The sequence below is a fragment of the Podarcis erhardii genome (genome assembly GCF_964252035.2).
Source record: "Podarcis erhardii genome assembly, chromosome: 3".
In the NCBI taxonomy this organism is placed as follows: domain Eukaryota; kingdom Metazoa; phylum Chordata; class Lepidosauria; order Squamata; family Lacertidae; genus Podarcis; species Podarcis erhardii.
This window is the reverse complement of record NC_138507.1, coordinates 85,426,195-85,440,560: the sequence shown is the minus strand read 5'-3', so window position 1 is coordinate 85,440,560 and position 14,366 is coordinate 85,426,195. Positions and strand designations below refer to the sequence as shown.

Sequence of the window (14,366 nt, the reverse complement as noted above, 5' to 3'; positions counted from 1 at the left end):
CAGCAAATGGATCTCACTATAGCCTGGGGGACACCCTTTACTGAGCACAGATCAGGTTAGGACATTCTGGGCAGCCCACAAGAAGATGGCTTCTAGCTGTGCACAGCTGTAGGCCAGAGACAATAATGCCTGCAGACCCAGCAAAAAGAAATCCCAGAAGCCCCAGCTCTGGCAGGAATAAGAAAACCAAAGAAGCAAATAGAGCTCATCTGACAGGATGAGCGTTTTGGGGAGAGTGCCACCAGTCACCCCACACTCAGACATCTAACTCAGAAGCCTGAAAAGACCACTGAGAAATGCAAGCACTCTTTGGTAACCAGGTGTTAGTGAAATACCATGCAAAACAGATGTGTTTGTATATGCATGAAAATATTTACATCATCCTGACTTCCAAATTTCCTGGGTTATGTTTCGGTTTGGGGTTTTTTTTGGCAGACTTTAGAAGATTAAGACACCCTAGGAGAAAGAAAGAAAGAAAGAAAGAAAGAAAGAAAGAAAGAAAGAAAATGTAATAGATACTCGAGCAACAAAATCCCACTTAACCAGTGTTTCTCAAAATTGAGTCCCCAGCTATTGTTGGACTACAATTCCCACCATTGCTGACTACTGGTCCTGGCTTGCTAGGGATGATGGGAGTTGTAGTCCAACAACAGCAGAGGACCCAAGTTTAAGAAACATTGCACTTAACGTATTATTATTATTATTATTATTATTATTATTATTATTATTTGAATTTATATACCACCCTATATCTGGAGGTCTCAGGGTGGTTCACAGTAGAGTCCTGCTGGATCAGGCCAGTTGCCCATCCACCCCAGCATTGTGTTCTTGTGGTGAGAAACAGCTATGCGAAGCTGACAAGCAGGGCCTGTGTGCAACAGCGCTCTCCCCCTTGCGATGTCCAGCAACTGGGAGCATTATCATTGATAGTGGCATAGTAGCTGTATTTTTTCCAGGTGATACTGACATCATTATTCAGCTAGCATTCTGGGACAATGTATTTTTTAAAAACGCTTTTTCTTCTCATGCAAAAAGATCCATCAGCCTCAGCCAGCATAACCAATTGTCAGGTATGATTAGAGCTGGAGTACAAGATCATTGGGAGGGCCACAGGGTCCCTGTGTAAATGGTAGAGATTCACTACTGCCTGTGTGGAAATTACAGTATTTTGCAACCCACATTAAGATGCGCCCATTTCACTGTGTGCACATATATCTGTACATCTACATGCTACAGGAATCCATCAGCAGCTCCACCTTCCATTCACATAGTGAAATAGATCCTCGATGTACATGCATTTGACACACATAGTTTCCTATATGGGAAGACAAACAAATCCACCCTTCACAAACCAGAACTTTCCACACTCAAAAACAACATTTGTCACAGTTACTCCCAGCTGAGTTCAAGCATTCTACATACCCCTCTAGGCTGCTTGTTCTGAAAGACAAAAGTCAAATTTACCTCAGAACTATGCTTTGGGGCAATATATTCGATGTCAGCAAATATCTTACCAAGGTTTAACTGCCTCTAGCATACTGTTGGGACTTGATGGCAGCTATCATGAGAGAGAAAACTAGTTTACATCAGGGTAAAAGTCACACAAAACAAGTTCACACAACTTCTCACCCCACAAGGTATGCATATTTCCATGCAGACCAGGCCAGTCATTCTTTCTCTCTTTCTCTGACTCACTGGGCAGGGCGAAATGAAACGGAATCACCAAGCACATTCATATTCATCATAGCAACCGTTTCCTGATCTGTGGTTTCATTATTCTAAAGAAGTCAGCCTGCTAACAGAAAGCACACTTAGACAATTATGACATGGATGTGTGTGTCCCCCTCAGATACAGGGTGTCCCTGATGCAGGTCCTCAGTCACAGGTCTGGCACATAGGAGAACTGAGGCAAATGAGATGGGAAGCTTGTGACTGGATCATCTCTAAATATGGTACTTAAGCCACTTCCCAGGTCCCCTCAGTGGGCATAAGTATGGGATGAAACCCTTAATTTATGAAATAATTGTAATAATACATTTGTGTTCTGTTTTGGTTTTATTAAAATCAAGCGTCACATGCTTGTTGTTACACTACCAGGGTGCATTTGTGGGTCATAACATTGAAAATGCAAGCTTTCCCTTATTGAGCTCTTTTGGATAGAACACTGCATGTTTCCCCTTTACATTTCTGTAAACTTTACAGAAACCATAATCTAAAGTGAAAGGAGCAGGCAGACACTTTTAAAAATGAAAACTGAAAATTCAGGAAAGGATCCTGGAACAATCCTGTGACAGAGCCAGCCCCCACTCCCTGTCATTTCATGGCCCCGTGGGCAGCCCCATATCAGAACGGATGGCTGAAGTTATCTTAAGGAACTGCAACAGCCAGCACACAGGAAACTATTTGAGAACAATATGCAGGAGGGAAACCCAGTGCTATTAGCTTACAAAAAGTAGTGGCTTGGAAAGGGTGGGGGAGAAAGGACAGACACATTATGCAACAGTGCAAGTCAAAGTAGACTAACTCCAGCCCCGTATACTTGTTAAGTCTGAAGGAACAAAAACAAAACAAAAAGCACCCACCTCTTTGTTTAAGAGAAAAGTTAAGGTGTATACAAATTCACTCACGCATTAAAAAGCTTGGAAGCATTAAGTTACGACACCACCTGGCCTTAGCTCACTGCCACACAAGCAGGAAAACGCCTTCTATCTCATATATTGTGCTTGCTTATGACTTAGCCTCCATGCACTAACACTTGCCCTTGTGTATAGTGCACTTGTAGCATGTTGCAGCACATAAAAACACTTGCCACACATAGACGTAGTGCAGCTCCCTTTCCCCCACCTACAAATGCACATTGTCATAGACTGCAGCCATTTTTCTGTCAGGAAGCTGTTCTGCTAGGGAAGGGTCAATCTGGCCAACAAGACACAAATTGCACCCCTTTTAGTTAAATGATTCCTTTAAAATGGGATCCATAATTGATTTCCACAATAGCCTCGAATTTTTGACACAATATATAGACAAAAAAGGAGCTTTTTCATGGCCACACTCAGTCACTGGAGTCTTACACTCAGTCGTCTGGGAGTCAAAAACCTTTTCTTTTTAGTTGTATTTCAGTCTATCAGTTGGCTGCTTTTATCCGAGTGCTTGCATATATTACTGCTGTCTTTTTTCTGCTGTTTATTTATTAGGTATGTGCATTTTCAATATGTCTTCATTTATATTTTGATTTATTTTCTGTTTATTGTTAGTCTCTAGGTCAATATTCCATTAAACAGGTGAAACTTAAATAATAAAGCTTCATAAATAAATGCCATTCTTTGGGTAGGCAAAAATGTCATTTCTCTAGAAAGACAGAAAAACCTCAACTGTACTCAAGCCTATTAGAAGAGGAGGAGTAAACTGTCTTAATTTAAGAATGTATTATGCAGCTGTTAGTATTAGAATGGCTAAATAGGGAGGATATTTCTCCAGGATGAACTCTTATGCAAAGTTATACAAAAATAGCACTGGAATATTTATCCAACCTTTAATGAATGCTAGGTTCTTGCCATTAGGTCAGATTTCTCCCTCTTGCGGGTCAAATTCTGTACTGATAGTGCAAATTGTTTTGGTTTTATGACAAATAAGACTTTCCAGGTGCTATAATGGCAGACTGCTGAAACAGCTGTTCATCTTCCTTATAGAGCCACTCCCAGTTATATTGCTGCCAATACTTAGAAACACTGGTATCATATCAGCAACCAATTGCTGGCAGCATTTATAGATGCAGGTAGCACATTTTAATTGCACATTAGCACAGTTAGCTTCTGTTGGTTCCCAGGGCACAACTCAGTAGCTATTATTGCCGTAAGGCACGAGTGTTTCGCCAACAAAAAGTTTGTCTGCAAACATGGTGGTAAGGTAAGAGACCCATATATGTAACTTCTCATGTTTTACATTTTCCACTAACAATTCCTGTATTATGAGAACGGAATAATTTCCTCACGGAAGTATAAGCAACCTAACAAAGTGTCAACCAGCTGCCTATTGCCATTACCACAAATGATGCCTGGCTTTGGCTACACTGGCAAGTGCCATGGGGTTCTACATGTAGTGGAGCCACAAGGGGTGAACCTGGCAGGCCTGTGTGCTGGTCTTTTGCCCCACATCCAGGAAAATCATAGGAAGAGGCAATGTGGATCACAGGAAGCTGCTTTATAACAAATCACACCCTTAGTTCATCCAGCAGTGAGTGGCAGTGACTGTGCCTTTCCTAGCTCTGCCTGTAGATGCTGGGCATTGATGCTGGGACCTTTTGCACACAAAGTGTGCACTCCGCCACTGAGCTATGGCTTTTCCCCTTGGATGCGATGCATCTTTCAGCATATGTTTGCTTCTTAAGTCAGTGCAAGGAGGCAGAAGATGACAGGAGATGCTTTAGGGCAGGCACAGGCAAACTCAGCCCTCCAGATGTTTTGGGATTACAACTCCCATCATCCCTAGCTAACAGGACCAGTGGTCAGGGATGATGGGAGTTGTAGTCCTAAAACATCTGGAGGGCTGAGTTTGCCTATGCCTGCTTTTGATCTACCTCTCTCCTCCTTCATGCATCTTGTACACACTCACTGGACTCATTCCCAAGGCGCTGTCTGGATAGGGGTTGGAGACCAAGGGGCAGGCACCCACAAGGGCAGGATCCCAAATCCAACCCATCATTTGATGCCCAGTTTTACTAAACAAACAGCCAATTCTATGTTTTTCCTTTAAGTCCCCAAGTTTCCAAAATACTGCCTTGTCTGGATGATCAGAGTTCCGATTAAGAAGGTTTAAAGTGGCCCCACAAGCAAACCCCCATCCTCTGTAAAAACAACAACCCAAAGTCACACTTCCCCCCCACTGCCTGCAAGAGATCAAGTGCTATAGTCTATAGACTATAACCAGAAAAGGCCTTCCTGCTTTTCTGAAGTCCTAGCATACAGCTACTATTTTGGATTGTTTAATTCAGTCACTTTCCCAGTCTCCCATATTCCCCCAAACCAGGCACTCTGCCAATCAGATCAGCCAGTGCTTAATCAGCTTCTAAACATTTGCAAAATGGAAAGGGATACCCTCTTCTCCCTGCCGCTCCCTTCAGCCTTTCAGCACACTCTCTCGACCATGCAGCTTTGAAATGGGTTTCACATAGCTGGCACAATCATTTGATTTTGCAGAAAGAAAACATTTCCTGCTACTTCAATTTCCTGCTGCTGTACATGCAAACTAAAAATGGTACTTCTGAATTCCCAGTGCAGAAAGTTCTGTGCAGTTTCCCAGAGGCAGCGTTCCTCTGCAGCACTGGCAGCAGGGTCAAGTCCCGAGTTCCTCGCTTTCTACCTCTCCCCTTGTGCCAGACCAAAATGACCAGCTACCAGGACTCTGATCTGTGAGAACAGTTGTATCCGGCTGCAGATTTCTGAGCTGCGGGCCTCTTTATGACATTCAAGTCCAAACACAGAGACCTTCATTCAAAGCAGAATCTGTCTAGAGTCAATTCAGGGAGGGAAGGATATTCAAGATGTTCCTCAAGGTGACACACTGCCTGCCACTCAGCACAGCTTCCTTTCTTACATCCCTTAATATCTGCAGGGAGGACTGACACCTGCAGCCGAAGTGGTATAGTCCAAGAAACAGTTCTTAGCCCTTGGAGGACTTGCTGGGTTGCATGAGCTGGCATTTAGCAAAATTTTGTGCATGAGCTAGAGATGGCCAAGGAGAAAATGATGGGAGTGTGGAGCTGTGACACAGAGCAGCCCAAGCAGATGCAGAAGCTGCCTGCCTCCCACTCCTCCCCAAGAGAAATGCCGCCTGTCCTTACACCTAAAAATTGAGACAGAAACATCAACAGCTGTAAGCTATATCCAGTGATCTGCAAGTTATTTCAGCTATGTCAGCAGGCAGCTCCCAGATTATCTAGCACTGAAGACATAGCAACTGGCCGCTAGAATACAATGCACTTTTTCAGGCAGAGTGATGGCCTCCAGCTCTTCAGTCACTACACCATTCTGCTGTATTTGGGAAGGCCTTGGCTCCCTGCCACCCTCCAGGATTAATCCCAGGCGCCTGCTGCAGTGCAAGAAGCACTTTGCTTCCTGCTTTCCCAGCTCCTTTGCAGCACGAACACCCTGGCCAAGGGCTTCTACACAGAACCGCTCAAAGGAGAAGGCAGTCACAATGCCACCTGAGCATCCTGTAAGGGGAAGGGGGAAAGCAATAGTCAAGCAGTCCATTCCAGTGGCTCAGTCCCGATTGCTAGCACCCCACACAACTGGGGATAACATGGACAGTACAGATTTAGTACATGTGGTAGATATCAGCAAGCTCATACAATACAGCACTTGTTCTTTAAAAAGCCCTCACAATTGCAGAGGAAAGCAGGAATGTGCTGATGGTGTCCAGTCAGGTTCCATTTACCACATGCTTTTAGTCCAGGCATAGGCAAACTCGGCCTTCCAGATGTTTTGGGACTCCCATCATCCCTGACTACTGTTCCTGTTAGCTAGGGATGATGGGAGTTGTAGTCCCAAAACATCTGGAGGGCTGAGTTTGCCTATGCCTGTTTTAGTCAGCCCAACTCTCAGCCCCCCCAATCAATAAAAGGAGAAAGGTCCAGTAGATTGGAAACCTGAATGCTGGAAGAACAATAAATTTGGAAATATATGCAGATATTATTAATTTTCATAAACACAAGCATAGGCGCCAACTCCTAGAGGCCAAGGGGGCTTCAACCCCCCCAATAAAATATTTGAGGGGGCTGAGGTCCTCCCCTGCAGTTGATGGGCATTGTCATTCAAATGGTGTTCATGTGCTGTGTCATGTGATTGATTATGCAGGGCGGGACTTACCTGCCCCCCATATTTTATTCAAGTTAGCACCCCTGAACATAAGCAAGCAGGTACACCCTGGCAGAAATGGTCCGGTTCCCTTGAGCAACAAAAATAGCTTTGTAAAACACAGAGTGTCCCTCTATGCACTGGCTACAAATAAAAAACCCCCAAAAAACAGGAAAGGGAAGTTAGATAAAATCACTATAAATTGTTGTGGTGATTCAAAGGTTTGAATTGAAATCAAGCTGGATTTAAGTTTGTTGTCGCCGGCAACCTCTCTCTTACATCGTGGGTGCTGGCTCGTATTATGGACGTATGCTCTCTATTGTTTTACTGGCACTGATGCTGCAGGCTTGTCATAGGTTTTGACTAGAACAATAAACTTCTATTGACTGTTAGATAATTTGCATAATTTAGTTTGGGTGCTTGTGCTTCCTTGGCAAATAATATAGCTAATATAGACAGAGATAGGCAACGTGGTGCCATCAGGTGCTGTTGGGAATCCAACTCTTGTTGGCCCTAGTCAGCATGGTCAATGGTCAGAGGTGATGGGAGTTGTTGTCCAGTAACCTCTGGAAGCAGGCACCACATTGCCTACCTCTGGAATAAGGCAGAAGTATGAAGCACCCACCCAGTGCTCCTTGGAGTGAATTGCTTCACTTTAAATCAAGACTCCATAACTGCAGCCAAATCAAAACAGGACTGGTCGTGATCAAAGCTACCATCCACATAAGGTTTGCCCTCCACCCCAACACTTCAGGGGTGCATACAGACATAACATTTCAGCAGCAGATTGTTTTGCAAGTACACTCCTTCCATTATATTAAAGTCATTTTCTCTCCAGTGCCAGGCTCAGAAAAATCCATTTCAACATTTTTGCAGCAGCAGCAGACTGCACAGCACTGCTTGGCTGGTGTCCATGACATAACAAACCACGGTTCAGTGACAGAGCATCAGCAGGTGGTCCCAGGTACAATCCCGAGCATCCCTAGTAGGACTGGGAATAGCCTTGTTATGAAATCCTGGAGAAGTGCTGCACGTCAAGTGTAGACAGTTCTGAACTAGACGGATCAATGGTTTGACACAGCATAAGATGGCTTCCCCAGTTCCTCTCTATCCTCCAAATTCCCAAAGTGTATTTTGCAAACCTTTTAAATCGTTAAACAAATTCGGGGGGGGGGGACAAAACTTTCGATGGATGACAATTAAAAAATCAAAAAGTGGCAGCCTAGTCCAAACATGGTAAAGAGCGAAAAGTGAGTTGAATGAACTAGCATGTATGACTGTCATGCACACTGGCAAGTCAGGAGGAAGCTTGGCTTACACTGCAGGAGGAAAATCTACAGCAGCTTCCATTTCAATGTTATGGAAGTACCCTATCAGTGCAAGTAAGTCCCATGTTTATCCCTCCTAGATATGTGAAAAGGAAAAGCTACAGATTGCCATAATAAATCCAGCAGAGCACAAAGAGCAGCCATGAGCTGCATCCAGCCATCCCAAAGTACTTCATGTTCCAGAGCCACAAAAGTGAATAAAAAAAAAAAAAGAACACTCAGCATCAGAACAAAAGCATCCATGAGGAACACAGTAGAATGCAGCAGCTACATGAGGCCATTGGGGGGAACAAATATGGTGACATGTAGATGTTCTTGGACTGCAGTTCCCAACATGTCTGGGTCTGCTGGGAACTGTAGTCCTATACTCCAGCCCTGAGAAGTAGGGCAGGAAGACGCTAGTTTAGCTGGGTCAGGCGGCACAACTCCATGGAAACCCAACAGATACTGGGAATCCATATTGACTGTAAGAAAAAACAGACTGCAATTTAGCATGGCCATCCTGTGTGTGCTCCTACACAACAGTGGAGGACCCTGGCCTTGGGCTCTATCTACCAAAGAGAAACTATTAGTCATCAACGACTGCCTCCAAGTCCATAAAAAGTGGTCAGTTTTGGATGCCTAGGTGCACAGTCCAAGGAGTAGAGTGAGATTTTTCCACTGATACTTCAAGCACATATTTAGTTGTTTATATAGGGCATAACTATGACATATGTCAACAGTGGCTATTAGGACATCTTAAACTGGCCAGATTAGAGGCTAGTGGTTGGCTTTAGAAGTGAAAGGCTCTCTGCTTGTAGAAATAAGTAAACAAAGCAAGAGCTATTAACTTCATTACACTTTTAGGTCTCCAATACCAGTTTAGTGCTTCAAATGCTAGTTTAGGGGCTTCCCACAGGTACCTGGTTGGCCACTGTAAGAAGGGGATGGTGGACCAGATGGGCCTTTGGGATAATCCAGCAGAGCTCTTCTTATGTTTTTATCATCAATACAGATGAAAAACATGGGTGCTCTTATGTGCAATATAGAGAGGGGGTCCCAGAGAGACCTCAGCAGTGCTTCACCTCCTGAAGTGCACAGTCAACATCAATTAAAAACAGCAAGGAGGCGTCTTGACATGACATCTTCCAGACAGGGCCAGTCCACTCATGAGGCAATGTGAAGCAACTGCCTTGGGTGGCAAATCCACAGGAGCAGCAGATCCCAATGTAGATATTTACTCCTCCCCTTGCTCCTGATGTAGATCTTCACACACCCCTTCTTCCCTGGAGGGAGTGGGGTGCCATTTTCTGGGTCGGCCCTGCTTCCAGATGATGTTGGACTCCCAACTCCCATCAGCCCCAACCAGCATGGGCACTGGTCAGGGGTTTTAGGAGCTGCAGTCCAACATATGGGAGGCACAACATTGACTATCCCTGCTATCAGTGGGGGGTGCAGGGGGGGGGCGGCCGCACCAGGCGCAACATCTGGGGGTTAGGGTTAGGGGTAGGGTTAGGGGGCGCAAATCCACGGGTTAGGGGCACAAATTACTTGCCTTGCCCCGGGTACTGACAACCCACGCTACGCCACTGCCTGCTATGACCCTGTCCTGAATACAAACCCAACTACTAAGCCCAGAATGCTAATAATTCTGCTTTGTGCTATAAAGCACAGGCTCATTCTCCCAATTGCTCAGTAATATGTCGGTGCAGACAGGATGCTCTTCGCAGGCCACCTCCCGTTGCTTGGCTTCATTCCCAAAAAAGAAGGTACACCAGGGGAAAAATCAGATAGGAGATAAGCAGCGTTTGATCATTCTCTCTAGACCAGGCATTTCACTGCACAAGCTTGCTGGAGAAGCGCATGGCTCTGCAAGGGGTGTAGGGAGGGCATCCCCAGGGAGTTTAGCCAGTGGCTTTAAAGGGATCCTCCAAGAAATGCGCCTCCCCCTTCCAGAGTCCCAGGCTGATCCTGCTTGTTCCTTCTGGCTTGGCCAAGCCCAGGCCGTGCAGAGCGTTACACATAAGTTGGCGCCCACCCAGATCGGCTTCCAGCCATACATACAAGGTATAAAATGCTGGATCGGAGATTTGAGGTAGATCGAGTATCCCTTTCCCCCCAGCACCCTTTTAACAGACAGCATTTAAGAGAAGGTCGCTGCTCCCCTAGACATTCTTCGACCCTTAACTAAGGACAGAAAGGGAGCCCCCCCCCCAAAAAACCCCTCGTCCCCCTGAACAAAAAAGCAAGTAAGATCTCCCTGGCTTCCTCCAAGTTCTTGCAAGTAATGGAGACGCCAAATTCTCCCCCCGGCCAGTCGCTTACCTGGCCTGGTGTCGGAAAGTTCGGGGCAGGGCTGGTGGCGGCGCCGGGGGGGGGGGTCCCGAGGCCCTGCTGCCAGCCGCGGGAGGGGCTGGAATTAGCAACTCCTAATCGGATTGCAGGAAATCTCCAGCGCCCAGAGCCACTTACTTCTGCCAGGCCGGAGTTCCGCTTCTGGTCCGCTCCCTCCTCGGGCAGGCGGGCGCCTCCCCACGCCCTGCTACTTGCTCATCGGTCGGAGCTCGGCAGCCGCCCTCCAGGCTCCGCGCGGGGAAGGTGGGGTTTGGCCTGGCAGGATGTGCACGCGGCGGCGGCGGCGGCGGCGGAGGAGGCTCAGATTGAGCCTGGGCGGGCGGGGCAAGGGCGGAGGAGTTAAAGGCGCCGCACAAATCCGGCTCGGGGTCCCTTCCCGCTTCCTTCTGCATTTGGGAGAACTCCCGGGCGTTCGTCATGTGCGGAACAAAAACCCCTCGAAGGGGCCAAAGCAAAGCAAAGCCGATCTTTGATTGCCCCGGGCAAAGGCCGTAGCTGACCCCCGGCCCCACCCCGACCGTCCGGTGCAAGGCATCGTAAACCTGCCCTGGAAAATTGCAAGAGTTAGCCTGCCGTCATTCTCGGGCTCTCTTTGGCCCAAGGAGCGGAACAGGACAATTATACGCGAGGGGCCTCTATCCACGGGACCCCCAAAGATCATCATCATCGGTTGGTGATAGAGATTTGGGGGAGCCTGAAGTTGTGTGATATTGACCTTGGGCGCCTCACACCCGTAGGGTGCAATTTCAGGAAGGGGGGCTCCGCTCCGCTTTTATCTCAGATCTCATCCTCATAAGCTCCTGTCCTCCCCACTGCCCTCCTGTCCCGTCCCAAGTCACTGGTTCTATCATATTGAACAGTTTCTATCGGCAGGCTAACAGCACAAATCTTTGCTGAAAAATAACGAAGTGGGTGTTTTCCATATCTTATTTTTAGTTACTAGGATTCATATGTAATTTATTGTGCTGTTTCAGACTGCTGCCAGGATAATATATTTGGATGTGTTCGTGTTTGGTTAACATAGGTTGTGGGTTTATGCCACATTCTGATGAGTTTGATGGCTTCGGTATGTTGTGAGCTGTCTCCAGAGGTTTTACCTTGAAAGGCAGCATACAGGTGGCGATGCTGATAATAATTCATTATTATTTCTGTGTGGTTAGTTTTGTCTGTGTTGCAGCAAAAACAGCAACCAAAAATGCTAACTTATTTACTTTGAGTTACAGATAGGTAGCCGTGTTGGTCTGCCATAGTCAAAACAAAACAAATTCCTTCCAGTAGCACCTTAAAGACCAACTAAGTCAGTTCTTGGTATGAGCTTTCGTGCGCATGCACACTTCTTCAGATACACTGAAACAGAAGTTTCCAGACCCTTCTATATAGTGAGAAGGTGGGGAGGGGTATTACTCAGAAGGGTGGTGGGAATGGGTGATTGGCAGATAGCTGTGATGAGCCTGTTGACGACTCTTAACGACTGCAATAGGTCTTACAGGAAAAAGCAAGGGGTGAAAAGGTGAAAAATGGCTTTGTCATGTATAATGAGATAAGAATCCAAGGTCTTTGTTCAGACCAGGTTTCTCCATGGTTTTAAGTTTGGTGATAAGTTGTAATTCAGCAGCTTCTCTTTCCAGTCTATTTCTGAAATTCCTTTGTAGTAAAACAGCTACTTTGAGATCTTGTATAGAATGTCCTGGGAGATTGAAGTGTTCTCCTACTGGTTTCTCTGTCTTGTGATTCCTGATGTCCGATTTATGTCCGTTTATTCTTTGGCGTAAGGTCTGGCCTGTTTGTCCAATATAGAGAGCTGAAGGACACTGTTGGCATTTTATGGCATACACAATGTTAGACGATGAGCAATTAAATAGTCCCGAGATGGTATGTGTGATGTTGTTGGGGCCAGTAATGGTGTTGTCCGGGTGTATGTGGCAGCAAAGTTGGCATCTGGGTTTATTGCAGGCTCTGGTGCCAGTGTCCGTGTTAGGTCTGGTTGTAGTATTATTGTGGGTTAGGAGTTGTTTAAGACTGGGTGGCTGTCTGTAGGCAATGAAAGGTCTTCCTCCCAGAGCTTGAGAAAGAGAACTGTCATTGTCCAGGAGAGGTTGCAGATCTCTGATGATGCGTTGTACTGTTTTAACTTGGGGGCTGTATGTGATGGCTAGAGGTGTTCTGTTATTTTCTTTTTTTGGTCTGTCTTGCAGCAAGTTCTCTCTGGGTATCAGTCTGGCTCTGTTGATCTGTTGTCTAACTTAAGGTGCTACTGGAAGGAATTTGTTTTGTTTTTTCATCTGTTGGGTGTTGATCTGTTGGGTGTTTCATCTGTTGGGTGTTGATCTGTTGTCTAACTTAAGGTGCTACTGGAAGGAATTTGTTTTGTTTTTTCATCTGTTGGGTATTTTAGTTCTAAAAAGGTTTGCTGTAGATCTCTTAGGTGAGAGTCTCTGTCTGTAGAATTGGAACAGATGCGGCTGTAACGTAGTGCCTGGCTATATACAATGGACTGTTTGGTATGTTTGGGATGGTAGCTAGAGGCATGTAGATATGTTTGTCGGTCAGTTGGTTTACAGTATAAGGTGGTGTCTATGTGCCCATCCTGTATTTTTATAGTAGTGTCCAAAAAATGTATTATTTACTTTGGTGAACTAGGCTCCACTTCATCAGATGCACAGAGTGGTTAGGTACACAGCGATGGAAGCAGTGGCGGGAATGTCAAGACTAAATGGCAATGGAGTGCAAAGAGTCTGTGGCAATCAGTTTAAGTGTATGCAAAATGACCCCCAGCAGCAGCAGCAATATTAATAAATAACCTTGTAACCAAACCCAGGCATGTATTAACTGAACCAACTGCACATTCTTTCCCTGTTTGCTTCCGCTTTTAATTCCCCTTTCCTTCCTGAGCTCCCTTCTTCCCCTGTGTCAATGCTTGTATTGTAAGCTCCTTAGGGCAAGGGACCTGTCCTTAAATACTGCACACTGATGGCACTCCATAAATGCTGAGGATGATGTTTGGAATTTGTTGACAACTGTTTTGAGGCTTTTTCCACAACCAAGCGCTGTATATATTTTATCAAAGAAATAAATAAACATTTCTATGAGGTTAAAATGCACTGCCCACCCTTTGATCTTGAACGTAACCAAGAATGGGCATTTCAACCTTGCTGAGAATTTCTCCTGTCTTGAAATATGAATGAGTGATTATGATTATTATTAATCTTTACACCCTCTGATTTAAGACTTTTGTCTGCTGCTACCCTAATAGCCAGGCCTTCCTTCTAAACGTTTGACCTCCATTCAAGCCAGAGAGGCTTTTCCTGGGGCATGTACACATTGCGTGTTAATACAGTGCTGAATACAGGCTCATTTGGGGGGTTCTGCTTGAGCTAAAGGAACGGGTTTAATCCATTTTGTGCCGGGAGTGCACTTCTCAAGCACTCCTGCCGTGTACACAGGTCGCCTCATGCTGGAGTAGACCTCATGATACACTGATTGAAGAACTGCACGTTCACAGGTGTGATGAGGTGTTACTTGGTTTCTGCCAGTGCTTATGGTGGGTGGGTAGACTAACTGAGTAGAGCACAGAATAAAAGATTGATGCACTTTGCTTCGTAAACTCACCCAGTGAGAGCCAGTGTGGTGTAGTAGTTAAGAGTGGTAGACTCATAATCTGGTGAACCTGGTTCGCATCTCCGCTTCTCCACATGCCGCTGCTGGGTGACCTTGGGCTAGTCACACTTCTCTGAATTCTCTCAGCCTCACTCACCTCACAGAGTGTTTGTTGTGGGGGAGGAAGGGAAAGGAGAATGTTAGCCGCTTTGAGACTCCTTTGGGTAGTGATAAAGTGGAATATCAAATCCAA

At 45.7% G+C, this 14,366-nt stretch overlaps 1 protein-coding gene and 1 long non-coding RNA gene across 4 annotated transcripts in view; one reads left to right on the top strand and one right to left on the bottom strand.

The window, feature by feature from the left end:
* The window catches only part of CAPN11 (calpain 11), a 30,391-nt gene extending 19,628 nt beyond the window's left edge, over window positions 1–10,763 (bottom strand). The window contains exons 1-2 of one of the 3 annotated variants that reach the window (XM_081857614.1): window positions 10,634–10,763; window positions 378–456 (exon numbers count right to left, since the gene is read on the bottom strand). The gene's annotated coding sequence lies outside the window, so the exon portion shown is untranslated. The other 2 variants (XM_081857613.1, XM_081857615.1) reach the window with 2 other exon arrangements.
* The window catches only part of LOC309338751, a 565,035-nt gene that overhangs the window by 116,950 nt on the left and 433,719 nt on the right, over window positions 1–14,366 (top strand). The window lies entirely within an intron of this gene.